Below are 16,597 nucleotides of genomic sequence, written 5' to 3'. Positions count from 1 at the left end.
GCTCTAGTCTGGTCCTCTACATCAGAGCTGTGCGTTAGAGCTCCTGTACATTAGAGCTTACTACTGTTGGGGCATAATTTTTAAAATGTTTTTCCTGAGAGCAATCCAGATTGCATGCTCTCACACCACCTGCAATGTGAACCAAAGCCTGGTAAGTGGAAATCATTGTGATCTACTGTTCAAAAGCATACTTAAATCCAAATGAAAATGCTAGTATAGGTATAAATCATCTTAAATAAATGATCTGCAACAACGTGAAGCTATAAAAGTTGTAGGGGAATTTCTGTAAGAATATGCTCAGCAACTGAGAGAGATAATGGCAGCTAATTTTTGACCAGGAAATGTGTGAGAGCACAGAAAACCTTGGTACTAATCCCACGTTTGTCTCCATAAAGATAAACAACTCTTTGTTAAGTGATACAGCCATGTAATCATGTCTCTGAAATATTCCTCAATGTAATACAAGCACTACTAAAAGCATATTTGGTGTCTTTTGATGTCAATAAAAGTCTGTCATAAGGCAGTGATTATAGAAAATTATTTATGCTATTGCAACCTCATATTTTACGTTCTTTATGTTAGCATCCTTTTGAGTCCCTCCTTTTTGTCTTTGTCATATATTTCACCTTTTATTTGAAATGTGGAAGTTGATGGATTTGGTGTAAAATTGGTTTAATTGAGATTCCATTTAGATTCTACTCTATAGTATGATGAAACGCCAACTAGTCTAGCACTTTAATTGATTAGAAACTTGTTTAGGACATGGAATGGCATGTCTCAATTTCTAAATTGCCTATCAAGAGTATTGTAAGAAATTTTTGCTGATGTTTTCATGAGGAAGCAGTACTGATTACTGTAATAAAATGCCTGTGGATCTGAGTTCAGGGATTAATTCTGAGATCCAAAGGAAATGAAGTCCAAGGGATGTGTAAAATGTAAAGTCCTAACATGTACATTAATTCTGACCAGTTGTAACCTTTGTGCCTCTTCTCCACACTTTTCCCCATGTCTCTTTCTTTCCTCACTTTCCCATCTCATTTACGTGAAAGACTGCTACATGTAGAGGACACAAAGATTTCTCTTTGAGCTATGAGAGAAACAGGCAAAGAACTCTATTTACATGATTTTTTTCAGAATTCCCCTGTGACCCCATGTAGAGCAAGACATGCCTCACAACATGTTGGCTCAGATTTCAGAAAGATGGGAAGTACAAGAAACGCTGACATAAGCCTACGTGTCTACACAGAGCACTGGTCCAGTAATTTTTTGGGACATAATTGCCGTAATACCCATCCATAAGAATTTATTACAGGAAAGAATATGCTGCACAGATCCTATTAGTCCCTTGCTGTCAAGAGTGCAATATTCTTGCTACAACCAAAAGGGAATCAATAAACATATATATTTTAAACCAGAGTCAGTGTTGGCTTTTTTAGCTACAGTTTACTTTTCTCACAAAACTCTTCAGCAAATAGCATTTGCTAGGCTATGCAAAGATAGGCATCTTATATGAGTTAGTCTAACTTCTTGTTCGAAGCATTTGAAAACTGACTATTTTAAGTAATGTTAACACAGGGAAATACTTTCAATAATTGTGGCTGATGTTTACGCTGCTTCTCTTGAAATTCGAACAGAAAATAAAGTGCCTAGCACCAGAAGAACAATATTTGCATGATGTAATTATTTTTCCACATGAAGAAAAAAAATGCACTGTAGAACTAATGGTATTACAGAGTGAACAGACGAAACGATGAAACTAAAAGTAAAGCTTATGAGGCAATGATAGGTATTTATTGCATGTGTTGCAGCAGGATGATGCAAAGTTCAAGTATTCTTTTCTGGCCTCCTCTCAGAAAAGAAAGTAATAGCTTTTCTCCTGTGAAACCAGAGGGCCTCCAACTAAGATTTTTAGGAAGCTTGGAAAGGAAGCGAGCAGGGATTTGTTATAGGCACTTCTGGCAGAGGTAAAAACCTCTTAAAGAGGGAGGGAATTACCAGGAAGTTATTCTTCATCCTGTACACATAAAGGAATATTTTCATTTAGTTTCACTTAATTTTACTCCAGGAACCATCTTTGATATAGTAAGATACGCGTGGGAGTTTGGTGAGTATGCAAGAATAAATACTACATCATTGGAGTTTGGTGTACATGCAACCACTCATTTAAGTTTTCTGTTAATTTTTAGTTCGATGGTCATGTTTTGAGGGTGCATGTAGATATATGCCATGGTGTAGGAAAGCCAGTGCACATTCAAAACATTCAAAACCTTTTACTTCCTAATTTCTACAGCTTTCCCATTACCTACTCTTCTCAAAGCATGACATGAATCAAATCCTCTGTTCTCATGCTAAAGTAGTACTTTTGAAAGGTAATTTGGAGGCTGAAATCCTCTCTTGATCTACATAGCAGAATTAGTAGCAATTGTCCAATTTTACCCATTACTACTTGTCCAATTCACTGACTGAATTGACTGTTTTCAGAGCAAAACTGGCATTCAGATTGGAGACTTCTGCAATGGTTGCTCTGTCCTTTCTAGACTTGAATAAAAGCCATGATATTAACTCTAAATTCCTCATGTATTTATGAAATTAAGATTATTGCTGGAGTTCAAAACTCTTTTTTCCTATGGTATTAGTTCAATCCACTGAGTCTCTATCTACACGAGACTCTCAAATACAGTAGCTGTTAACCTGTGTTATCAGATATTTTCTATCATGGCTTTAATTTTCTCAGTCTAGAAGAGGGCTCTGTTGATTGAGACTGCCAAGGAAGATACTAGTTTTTTTCATTTGTTTCATTGCCTTTTGTAAGACATCATCTAGGAAGTGGAGCTACACCTATCATTTATAAATACACCAGTTCTACAGAATCTGTGAAGCTTCCTACCAAGTGAACTTAAAGTATTACCAGCATGCAGTTCTCAGAAGTAGCTGTGCCACAGCTGTTCTGATGTGGGTTATTCTCATTAATGATAAATTAATAGCATGATAGAAAAATCTGGGAAATAGTGTCAAGATAGATCAGAAGCCAATGTCTGCTCTGTAAGACATAGGTTTAAAGGCAGAATGAAGATCCTTAAGTCAATGGACTTCAGACGTATGTGATAACACAAAGAGTTTATATGGATGTGGAAATGCCAAATAGGAGAAAACTATTTTGAGCAAATAATGTTAAATTCAGAAGAAATGCATCATGTCTCATTCCACTAATATTTTCTCTGAGGAAATAACTATGTGAGGGGCTAATCCCGTTCTCTACACAGACAAAACTCCCTTCAAGTCAGCAAGAGTTTTGCTGGTGTTAGAATTGCCTGATTGGTATCCAAATGTATTCAGATTTACAGTTTGAAGTGTCTCATAATCTTTCCAGCAAAAATACAACACTTAGTGGTCCCAATCCAGTGAAGACGTCCACATAGACAGATTCTTATTTACAGCCAGAGTGATTTACAAGAGCAGAGACTAAATCTGCCATTAAGATCGTTGACATAGCCTTCCTCAAAAGCAGGCCAAGAAATATTAACGTAAACCTCTCTTCTTATTACTGAACGTTGTTTATTGCTGTTCTGTCAGTGCTCACCTCATATAGATTCAGTACAACTGCTCATGTATTCATTCCCCAATGCCAATTTTTGTGCTTTATTTCCCCTTCTGTTAAAGAGGCCTAACTGCAGGGAAGTAAATATTATTCTTCTGGTACTGGGAATATGGAATTTATATACAAATTCCATGAGAAGCATTTATATCTAGGCAGGCCACCAGCTTAATCAGATGATTAACTTCTGCTTGTTTCATTAAGCTGCAAGATCATTCCATTTACAGTGGCTTTTTTGGACACTGTGATAGTGTACCATTGCATATGAGCTTGTGCTCTGAATAGGAATTTCTAAGCAATCTAAAAATCTTTTACATAGTGTTCCCTGAATATTCTAGAAAGATAAATTCCATTCTCTTAGCATTGTCAGAACAAGTAATTAATTAAAAAAAACCCCAACACACCAAAACAAACAAAACAAACCAAAACTCCCCACCACTTTTCTGGAAAAGGAAGCAGTTATTTGTTTTACTTGTCCACCAAAAATTGTTTATCTCATAGGGATACAATATGTAGGTATCAATTTTGGTAAAGGTACACTGAAAGAATAGTCACAATGACAGCTAATACATTCATAATTTTGAAGAAAAAGTTGGCAATATTTTCAGCTAATAGCCTGGCCACATGGCTGAAGAAATACCTTTCAAATAAAGTCTTCCCAAAACAAGGGAGAGAGTTTTATACATTACCCTGCTAAACTGAAGATGCTTTATGATATGTTGGGAAACCATTTTTTCCCCTAAAGACTCAACAACCATTGTGATGACTGGTCTTCTCTCAAAAGAAAATACCATCCTATCTACAATATCTTTGTGATAAGAGCACTCCCCAAGTATGGGAGACAGTGTAAATTACTCTGCCTGAGGAGACTTCAACCTTCATTTTTAACAGTTTGGCTAGTGCTATAGCCACAAGGCTGCAAGGATTTTGGAAGGGAAATCCTGGTTAGTCCTGCCTGTTGAATTATTAAATATTCACAAGGAAAAAGACAGTGAGCATAACCCTGCACCAGTTAAGATACTTATTGAACTGTATGGGCATGTAGTACAAAAGACCTGGGTTTAAATCCTCAGCCTTTTGCATTAGGAGTGCAATGAAAGCAGACATTTTTTTCCTGGATTTTAAAGCTGAACTTTCATCTCCTACTCAATTTGAAACAAAAACACCTTGAACATTTAAGTTAGCTCCAAGCATGTTTTAACTATAGCATCAACATCACCCAGTATCAAGTGATGACTTAGAAATTTGAATGGCACCTGTCCCTATGAAGACAATCCATGTTCTTTCTGTTTTCTTAGCCTTTCCTGTAAATATAGGCCATATGTAAATGGTTATAATCAATGAGTTTGTTTATATGCAGTCAGGACATTATGTATTGTATCAAAGTCATATACCATTATTATCTTTCAGAATGAGCGGGCCTTATTAATTTCACTCCTGGTATCATATTATGCTTTTACTTTGGTAGGAGTATGTTATCATAATAGATACCAACCAAATCATTGATTCTTTGCATGAAGTCTGTATTACTTGGGCAACATACTTCAGTTCTAGCCTACTGCATGCCAGTCATTCCAGCAGTAACCCTCCTAGGTGCAGCATGGTCAGTTATATTGAGTTTTGTGGAATGAATTACTTTCTAGAAACTAATGTATAATTAAAAGATAATGTAAGTTGTAACCGCTGTATTTGAAAAACTACTGTTGTACTTAAAAACCCAAACCACCCTGAGTACTTCCTTTCTCCGAAGCAAATAATTAAAAGTTAAATCAGAGAAGCGTGGTAAGTTATACAATTAATTATTGGAAGAGCATCTGGATCTTGAAAGATTTAGCAAGCACGAGGAAATAATTGCAGTAGGATCTTCATTAGGTTTGATACATTTTGCATAACTTTTTTTTCTATTAAATTAATCATTGCTATTTGTCACTCAACTATTTCTGAGGTAATTAACCTAACACACATCCTGGCTCTGGTCCATAACATACATCCATAACGCTCAGGTCAATCTCTGTGGTATTCATGTTTCTTTCTGATATGTCAAGGCAGAAGCATGTTTTTTGTACTTGTTCTCCACAGCTCTGCTGAGTTTATAAAAGATGTTGAGCACAATGAGCCAGGTCATGCCTGCTCTTTAAAATGTGCTTTGCAGAAGATTTAAGAGAAGAGGGACAAAAACCCCGTGCTCAATACAGTATTTTGTACTCATTGCTGGAAGCACAGTCCATATCACAACAGTCAGTTTGTATTACAGTAGTGTTGAGCTACGTGTTGAGTTTTGCTTAACACTCCATTGCTAAAATGAAGGGTGGTCTTTGAGTGAAAAAGTGTAGAAAGAGAAAGAGAGTGAGAGAGAACAGGACAGGCAGGGCCACAAGCCATTTTTTCTGTTGAAAGCTATATTTAATATTGCCCTTGATACTTAAAAGTTTTCTGACAGCTCTGCAAAGCATTCAGATCATCAGATTTAATGACTTTGGGCACCTAAATTAGATATTTCAGGTTTAGGAGCCTAAATTCAATTTATATGACCTAATTTGAAAGCTTTCATTTAAATAGGGGCTAATCAGAATTTCTGAAAAACAACTCTTTTGTTTCAAGATTCAGATATGGATTGAGATCCCCAAATTTTGATACCTACATTCAGTTATTTTGCACCAGATCACCATGTTCTTTCTTGCTTTTAGGGCTGCAGTGGCTGGGGAGGGAACCAACAGTGCCCACAGCAGTACTGCACAGGTATTTCTCTATTCAGATCTTGGTTTTGTAAGAACGGATTAGTTTCTGTTATTTTTTTCACCCTCTTTCCTTGAAGTGAAATGAGAGAGTATTTATAAGGGGGTTTTAAGACATCAAGGGTGTACTGTGAAATTCTAAAACTTCTTAGACGATACCTATCTAGGATAAGGGAAAAAAGACTGTTCTTTTGTCAGCCTTGATATTGAACGCCATAACTTAAGAGCTTTTAACATGAATTGTAAGCAGTGAGACAAATAGTTGCTGTTGACAGGAAGAAGTAGGGCACAATTGTTAGAGAGGGCAAGGGTTAATAGAATCAAGGATATGTGGCACCTACAGGACTGAAGACATTTAACATCCATTTAATATCTTTGATTAAAGAAGACAGAAAGATGCTGTGTCTTAGCTGTAAAATATTTTATTTATAATAACTGTCATCAGTATCTTGCTGATAAAGATTCTTTTTTGTAGAAAATAAAATAAATTAGAAGAAAGTTTCTAACTATCAGGAAAACAATGTTTTGAAGCAACCCAGAAATTGGAATAAAGTAGTGAACATTTTGTCCCATCAAGGATGATGGTTTATTCACTTCAGAAGAACATTACCTGATGTGAAGATATTCAAGAACAAGATGAAATGCCTTTAAAGATCTCCATTCCTAGGTTATCCTTTTAACTAGGGAGTCAGCCTGCTTGAGTTTTAGTTATTGTAAAGCTGCTCAATGGGCTCACAGGGGCAACCAGCCCATGCCTCCCACATTAAGGGATTCTTAAGGGCTCCTCCCAAACTGAAAAGGCAACTTGAACCTGTTTACTTTATAAGACGGGCAAAATTTTCCATCGTTTAAAATTTTGGCTTTAAACTCTTATTCCAACTGCAAAATTGTGCATTAGCCATGGGAATAAGCATGAGGTATTAATCTGCTTAGATTTCAATAATTTATCCTCTGAGGCACCCAATGGATAGCAAGTTTAGCCAAGTAGCTTGAGGGAATGTTTAAATAGAACTTTTCCACGTGTTAAACAAACATTGATGACTGACAGTAAAACATAAATTAAAGTCATAAGAAAAATAAATCACAGAATCCATTGCTATGATAGAGAGCTTTGTAAAGGTACATGAAATCCCATCTGAAGCTAGACAATGTAGCCCATTACTGTCAGAATGTCTTCTCTTTTCTTAGCCTTATATCATACTGACTTACTGCATTGTTTAAAATTTTTGCATAGCTTTGAAGTGTTTGGCCATAATTTGAGCTTCCCACTGTGGGGATGTTTATCAAGTGACATCTGGATTGTTAACTACTCTGTCAAGATGGAAGTATTAAAAAATATAATCAATAGCTATTTTTTTGGTGGTAACTTAGGGAGATTTATCCCATATTTCCAGTCAATTGCTTCGAAACCTATTTCCAAGTTACCTCTGCATAGAATTTCTCTTTTCCCCCTCCTTGATCTTGAAAAATTAGGTCAAACTTGATTTTTAGGTCACAGTAGAGAAGTACAAAAATCAGTAACTACTTCACACTGTGCCTTATAATAACCCTTTCATTTAGCCACCATCCTGATCTTTTATCAAACAGTTGAGAAGTGATGAGTTTCATACTCACTACTTATAAAAAAAGGCACATCATTTTGAATGACAAATAATTCATCTTATCAATATATGATAACCTGAAGACCTCAGTGATAGGTCAAAAATTTATTTTTTATTTCAAGTTCAAAACCTCAACATTCTAGAGCTAGAATAGCCTTTGGATGTGTTTTGCCTGCTTCTAAGAGGAATCAAAGAAGTAATTTAAAATCAGCTAAGATACTTCTATAAATTGCTATAGTATCATTGCAGTATCTTCAGAACTCTGAGTACCTATTAAGAGTCTCTCTTCATGCAAGATTTCGTATTTGTACCCTGGTGGAGTGGGGCCTGCCAGCCAAGGGACGGAATAAGGATGGGTTTGCAACCCGCCTGTTCCCTGAAATGTTCCGACACCTTGATAGGAGTTGAGTTTATGGAAATGAGAAATTAAATCAGATAAGTTCATTTCAAGCTCTAGTCAATAAAAAAACAGAGGGAGGCTGGAAATACAAAACAAAACCAGCTTATTTATTTCCAGTACCTCACAGACCCATGCCTAGGGCTCCTAGGTGCTGCTGCCATACTGGTACTAATGACAGAAACAGGGGAAGGAGTACAAGAAACAAACAAAAGCTCCAAACCATAGCCCAAACTCATTTCCAGGTTCTAGGAAGGGCTTTAAAATGTAAAATTACAGGCACTTGAAACTGTCCTTTTAATTTCTCTATTCAATTATTATGCTTTCACTAGGTTCTTATGAAAGAGAAAGAAAGAAAGGCAGAACAGAGCTTAACGGTGGCTGGAAGACTAGCAGAGAAGAGATGAGGAAAGCACAGTCTCGTTTTCTTTGTAGCACCTCTTTGCTATAGAAAACTCTTACCGCTTCTTTTGCAATCTTGAGAGAGGTCAGAAAAGAAGAACAAATGTGACCCCTAGAAAATAATCTCTTTCATCTCCCTTGCTCTGCTAAGGATACACTTCTTGTCTTGCAAATGGAGCCGTTTGACAATCATTGCTCTCAGTGTCTGGTTAAGCTTCATCTTTGGTGCTAACAACTAGTGCACTTTTGACCTCCCTGTGCTGCAGTAGACATACAGTGGCAAAAAAGGTCAAGGAACAACTTTTCCACAAAGATTATAGTCTGACAAACCTTTTCCTCTGGGCAACCTCAGAACTTGGATATTGGCCTTATTGGACTTGATTTTAAGAAAATTCAAGGTTGCTCCAGTGTGAGAAAAGACAGTCATTCTTCTGCTATTGCTGTGGAGCCCCTATATTAGTCCCCTTTTTGAGACACACTTTTCTTTACACCTTCTCCAGTGTGTTTACGTTCAGCTTTCTGTGCCTTTAAAAAGGGAGGGGATAAGAGTTTTCTGTTCTCTGCAAAGGTATGGGCTTGTATAGCTGTGGTGAGAGCAAAGAGGCCAGTACTGGTTGGGACAGGAAAAGTAAGTGCACAGTTTTTGGAATCAATAAATTATTCAGCTGTCCAAAGTTCATATCCAAGCACTAGAAATACACAGAGTATTAAATATATAAAAACATTAAAGCTTTTGTTTTTACACTAATAAAAACTAAGCCTTTCAGCGTTATCTTATGTAAATACTCTTAACACATAGATTGTAAAACAAATTAATAACGCAATACCTATTCCATTTTTCTGTCTTAAAAAATATTAAAAACTTAAGTGTCGTGGTTTAACCCCAGCTGGCAACTAAGCACCACACAGCCGCTTGCTCACTCCCCCCACTCAGCGGAATGGGGGAGAGAATTGAAAAAAAAAACCCTTGTGGGCTGAGATAAAGACAGTTTAATAGGACAGAAAGGAAGGAAAAATAATGATAATGATAACAATAATAATAATAATAATAATATGACAATAATAACACTAAAAGAATTAGAATATACAAAACAAGTGATGCACAAGGCAATTGCTCACCATTCGCCGACCAATGCCCAGTTAGTTCCCAGGCAGCAATCCACCCCTCCCAGCCAACTCCCCCCAGTTTATATACTGGGCATGACGTCACATGGTATGGAATATTCCTTCGGCCAGTTTGGGTCAGCTGTCCTGGCTGTGTCCCCTCCCAGCTTCTTGTGCCCCTCCAGCCTTCTTGCTGGCTGGGCATGAGAAGCTGAAAAATCCTTGACTTAGTATAAACACTACTTAGCAGCAACTAAAACCATCAGTGTGTTATCAAAATTATTCTCATACTAAATCCAAAACATAACACTATACCAGCTACTAGGAAGAAAATTAACTCTATCCCAGCTGAAACCAGGACACTTAGTCTCACAAAAGCGACCAGGAATTCAAATCCAGGCACCATTCCACCATCTAATCTAGGGGACTTATCTGAGTGATCCATTTAAAGGTCTTTTCCTGCCATTGCTTACTTTTTTTCATTTTTATATTCTAGGACACATGGTATGCTACGAATAAGCTGGGTCTCTGTCAATAGCCAGTGCTAAAGGGCAATTTGTCATGTGCTATGGCACTGTGCATTTACCAATTGTAATTGTGAAAATCTAAGAAGATCTAAGTTCTGCAAAATCTTGTGTTGGTAGCAATAATCACAAATTGCAATGCAATTTTAAAAATATAGCTAGTTAATGTATTACTTAACTGGTAGAATTTTTTTAGAACATAGGCATTTGTATTTCTTTTTAAGTGTGTATTTTTTTATAGAACTCAATACTCAAATTCAAAACAACTATTATTTGCTTTTTCCAAAGATATTTACAACAGTAAAATGTAAAGATTTGGTTATGAAATAAATTAAGTTTAAAACCTTCTATTTCTAACTGGACCTTGAAACAATTTCTATATCCAGAATGAGATAATGAAAAAACCCAGTCCAGTATAGAAGTAGTAAGTAATATGCAGCACCATAGCAAGCTTATCGTGTTTAAAATGCCAGATCGTTACTTAACCAAAAGTATTGACATATGATGAAATATAGTCTGGATGAAACTGCTGTAGCACAAAGAAATCACTGTGCCTTTTTAAGCATATAGTATGTAAACATGTTTAAGGATTTGGGCTAAGGAAAGGTGCTGCAATTCTTTTTTCAATCATTTGCCACACTTCAAACAGGCGCTGGCCCTCTGATTCTATAGGCAGATTCATCCCACTTTAGTAGCGCTTTAATGAGTTCATATTAGTTGCTTCTGGTTTCCATCTATGTAATGGAAAATTATCTTGCATAAAGACTGGCTATTTATGGGGCCCCTGTGGCATTTTTTTACATCATAACAATACTGCCTTTTTAAGCGACTATTTCCGAGTCTCATCCAGTTTCCCATACTTGTATCTTGTATCACCACTTATTTGTTTATTTATATACTGTTTTGACCTAGTGAATACAAGACCTTACTATCCAGCGTCCACTTTCCAACACTGCAAAGGAAGAAATATTTAGGGATATTTTCTCCCTTTCATTCTAATCATGTCCTCTGTGCGGAGAATAGAATTTCCTGATAAGCAAAACAATGAGAGTCTGTAGCCTGCTTTATGGTGCAGGCATTACTAGTAAATGAAACAGCAAGAGCTCCCTTTTCAGAACCACTGTTTATGGATCCTTATGTAGGAACAGCTTGGCTTCTGTTCACTAACACTGTCACAACTAAATTACATTTAAGGACTTTGGACCTGATTTTAAATGTGGATGGGCATAAATGGAAGAACTGTATACTATGTAATTTTGCTTCTTTTTTAAATTTGGCTGATGAGAAATGTTTCATGTGTCTATTTGTGAGTAGGAGTAGAGAGGAAGTGTTGGTGGGTTCCTGTTTGTTTTCTCCTTTTAATAACAAACAGATACTCTTCCAAAACCTACTCCATTGTTACCTTTAGTGCAAGGCAAAAATAACAATATAGTCACAAAAGAAGCATTGGGGAAAATAACTTAAATGAGATGTTCATTTGAACATTTCGTTATGAGGTCCCATTGGTAATGAAACATAAGATAAGGACATTTTTATCCAAATTGATATTTCAGCAAATAATATTGTAAAGATGATATATCTACCAGGTACATTTTAGATTCAAGTATATAACTGTAGCCGTTACAATAATTCTGTTAGTAGCCCACACCTACCTTGAGAAATGTTCTTCTTGGTTGTGCAGAAGCCTCACCAAATCCTCTCTTCTCCATGTGCTGGCTTATATACATCATTTATCAAATTCTACTTTCCGAGCACCTGATCTGTCATTTCATTCCTTCCTATTAAAGACTGTCAGCTGCTGTTCACCAGAGTGTCTGGGAAGTTTATCCCACATTCTTAAGCCTTTGTTTTCCAGCTCAACACACATATTCAGTGCTGAAAGTCAAGCTTTTCCCCAGAGACCCATTTTTCTACAGCACCAGATCTATATGTGTTTGTTGCAGATACTAAATAACTGCAGTTCTAATACCTCTAAAAATGTCACGTCAAACCTTCTTTTTAGAAGAGCTGGATGAAATCTCAGCCCCTGTTCACAGATGCCAGGGTTCAGCTGCAGATCTGTTGTGATGAAATCTCAGCCCCTGTTCGGAGATGCCAGTTGTAGTAGGTGAGACAGGGCAAGCCAAGAACATTGTTCTGGTAGGGGCAAGAGCAACTGGAAGGATGTTCCTGAAACTGCTTTCTTTTTTATCCTTCCACAAACTTCATGAGCATATGATAAAATAAAATTATTAGACTGTAGATTTCTAAGATTAACATGAACTTTCTTCATATCATATTTTTAATTTGATTAAGCTTAAGACATACATTCAGAGATATTTCATTAGTGTGTTTACTGTCATGATAAGGATCAGGAAAGATAAATATTATTGATTACCATTGAAAAACCATAAGAAAACAATTTTAATGTATATCATATTCTAAAAGAATGACCTGAATCTTCAGATGAGGATATATAAGTTGGCTTGTAATTGAAACGATATGGTTTCTTCTAAGAAAATGTTAAAATTAAGAATTCCAGTTGTGTGCAAAATGTGGTTTCCCTCCTGGCTTGTTTTAAAGACCCATAAAGTAAAAGTCCTGGTATAAAATTTTCTTGAAGGGAAAAAAAAAAAAGAGCATATGATTGCATAAAACTTTCAAAGTACAATGGAAGTCTAAGAGAAATATAATTATTATTGTCGGTTTATCACCTCAAACATGTTGTTGTAAATGTCATTATATCAGATGAGTTTGAAAACAGGTTTTCCATTTCACACTTTATTTGACAAGGTGATTCATTGTGTAGAGCAGTTTAAGATGTCAGTCCTCGTGGAAAGAATTGAGTTGTGCTGATGTGCTTATGAGCATTCCTCCATCAAAGTATATGATTAAAGAAGGGTTATTCTTCTGAAATATTGTTACCCAACTGGCCTGAAATATGAGTGTTTTCTTTATTGAAATATAATTTATCACAGTTAACTCCTTCTAGGTAACTATATATGTTACATATGGCATATGGAAAGCTGGTTACAGTTATCCACAAAATCATATTTGAGATAATTTCTTATGCTGCAGCACAATAGCTTGTCAAGTAATTGAAAAAATTTGTTTCTGACATCACATCTTCATTCTCAACAGGAGAATGAAGAGGAAAGAAAAGAAACACAGGCATTTTCTATGCTTTTTGTATGTGCCTTGTGTCTGTCAGTGGCCCATTTTTGATTGCCTCAGAGAAAGGCAGAAATGTTCCATCTTGCTTTGGCCATTTTTGCATCAAGCTTGGGAAATTTCCCGTGTTCTTTCAGCGGACAACAGCTTTCATCATGGAGAATGAAGTTTGCTCTCCACTGTCATTAGTTTGAACTAACCTGCTATCTTAGCACAGCTGCCTATTCTATATTTAGACTCCTTTACAATCCCACTAAGCTATTTGACTCAGTAATTTCTTGTAGAAATGAAAATCCACAGATTAATTATATATCATGCAAAGGAGTACGATATCTCCTTCCATCATGTCTAAATTCACTACCAATCCATTTCCGTGAGTGACTTGGTATTATGTGGCTGGGAGAAGAAGAAAGACAGATTTGTCTTAACCAAACCATTCATTATTTTGAATGCTATCATGTCTGTTGTGTTACAAAATACTATCAAATAGTTATAGATATATACTGTAGGCATAACTCAACTTTCCCTCTCCCCCTCCCTCCATTCCTCCCTCCCTTTCCCCTCTTCCTTTCTCCTCTTTTCTCTTTTCTTTTCTTTTCTTTTTTTTTCTTTTCTTTTCTTTTCTTTTCTTTTCTTTTCTTTTCTTTTCTTTTCTTTTCTTTTCTTTTCTCTTTTCTTTTCTTTTCTTTTTTTTTCTTTTCTTTTCTTTTCTTTTCTTTTCTTCTTTTCTTTTCTTTCTTTTCTTTTCTTTTCTTTTCTTTTTCTTTTCTTTTTTTTCTTTCCTTTTCCTTTCCTTTCCTTTCCTTTCCCTTTCCTTTCCTTTCCTTTCCTTTCCTTTCCTTTCCTTTCCTTTCCTTTCCTTTCCTTTCCTTTCCTTTCCTTTCCTTTCCTTTCCTTTCCTTTCCTTTCCTTTCCTTTCCTTTCCTTTCCTTTCCTTTCCTTTCCTTTCCTTTCCTTTCCTCTCCTCTCCTCTCCTCTCCTCTCCTCTCCTCTCCTCTCCTCTCCTCTCCTCTCCTCTCCTCTCCTTTCCTCTTTCCTCTTTTCTTTTCTTCTTCTCTTTTCTTCTCTTTTCTTCTCTTCTTCTCTTCTTCTCTTTTCTCTTCTTCTCTTCTCTTCTTTTCTCTTCTTTTCTTTTTTCTTTTCTTTTCTTTTCTTTTCTTTTCTTTTCTTTTCTTTTCTTTTCTTTTCTTTTCTTTTCTTTCTTTTCCTTTCTTTTCCTTTCTTTTCCTTTCTTTTCTTTTCTTTTCTTTTCTTTTCTTTTCTTTTCTTTTCTTTTCTTTTCTTTTCTTTCTTTTCTCACATATCTTACTTCTACACTTGTCTAATATAGTGACCTTTACATTTCTGGATGCTGTTCTACACGTGAAAATCCAGTGTGCAGGATATATGGCTAAGGACTAAGGTGATACACTTACTGCCTTTGTCTTCCCCTCTTACTGCAGCCGTAAGAGTGGCGAGTGGCACAGAAATATGTACACACAGATTACAATTTTACTTTACTCACAATTGACGATAATTATTAAGAACACATCCCTCCCCCTCCAAAGAACTCACATATAGATACCCCTCCCCCTCCGAGAAGAAACTTCCTCTTCAACACCCTATGTTTAATGCAATCAAATGTTAATTAACTGACAATGGTACGTCTGATTGATATGCTTGGCATACTGAACAGCAGATTCAGAAAAATGAGTATTCATGAATAGCATCACTTTACAGTTTGCAATAACAAGTCTAGCAATAGAGATAAATCTGTTTCAATATAGTGTATGCTCCTATCATTCTACAAATATTTTAACCAGAGCTAGTTCCCATCAACCATCCTTGAAGCTCCACCTCCTTCTCTACTTCTCTCTTCTTTTTCAGTCATCAGCCAGCATGACATTTGCAGATCCGAATCATCCCTCCAGCCTAGCTGGCACAGCTGCAGCATTCCGTGTCTACCAGCCACCTTCTCTTCAATCCAAGCCCCTATTGTTCTGCCTGCCACTTGCCCACCTTTCAAAACGTTATCTGTAAATTGCCTGTTACAAACATAAGTTGCAGACCCTTCCTTTAGTTGCTGAATTGTGCAAGAAGAAAAGTTACAAGCGGACAACTGTTCATCTCAGAAGACCAGAGGATAAGAGATGCAGGAATATGTAAAATGAACAGCAACAGGTTTGAGAAACATTTATATTCTCATTTAAGGCAAACTCCCCTTACAGAGGAAGCTTTCTTTAGTAGTCATATTAAGAATGGAAAATAGAGGTCTGTGTGCATGAAAAGGTTTTTAAAGACTTTGCCTTCACAAAATATGGCCAAAAGCATTGCTGATCAGCTGGGCTGGCACAGATGCTCAGCAACGCAACAGAGCTGTGGGGTTGTTTTTTCTTTTGATTCATGCCACAATTTTAACCATTGAAAAGACATTTCCACAATCTTTTCAGCACTTTGAAAAGCCCTACTTTGAGGTAAGTAAAGCAAAAACTATAGAGAGGCATAGATCTGTCTGGCATCAGTATGTCAGGATAAATAATGATCAGTTAATAGAACTATCATAATCCTACACAGCTTGGAGTATTCTTGATTAAACTAGTGGCAGGGGACCACTATGATTTACGGAAAGATTGCTTTTTTGTTTTCTTTTATTTTATAATTTTTTGTCTGCCATTGTATATTATTTAAAATCTGCTTGCTATAACTTCATTTTCAAGCTTGTTAGAGGCAGATGTTTCTCAGCCCAAATTTGGTCCTGTTCCTTATGAAGAAACAACAAAACCCATGCCCTCTAAAGGCAATTCTGGGATCAGGCTTTTGATTCAAGAGCAACAGAGCAGAAGTTCAAGTGTATATGCACAGTAGCCTGTACGAGAAATTGCCATACCACCTTGCCTGAGGGCACGTTATCTCCTGTAGCATTTATCTCCTCCTGAAAAAAAGGGATAGATTTGGGGTAGGTAGTTGATGCTTAGTATCAGTTCTTCCAGAGTCTGATTTTTTTCATTCTGTAAATGCAGTACATCAAGCATGGTTTGTGTTTTTCCACTATTGCTTGAAATCTTGTCAAATATGTTTCCTTTTCCCTGCCACTCTCATAGTGTTTCTTT

Source organism: Gymnogyps californianus, chromosome 5 (genome assembly GCF_018139145.2).
Source record: "Gymnogyps californianus isolate 813 chromosome 5, ASM1813914v2, whole genome shotgun sequence".
Taxonomy (NCBI): domain Eukaryota; kingdom Metazoa; phylum Chordata; class Aves; order Accipitriformes; family Cathartidae; genus Gymnogyps; species Gymnogyps californianus.
This window is presented reverse-complemented; position numbering follows the sequence as displayed.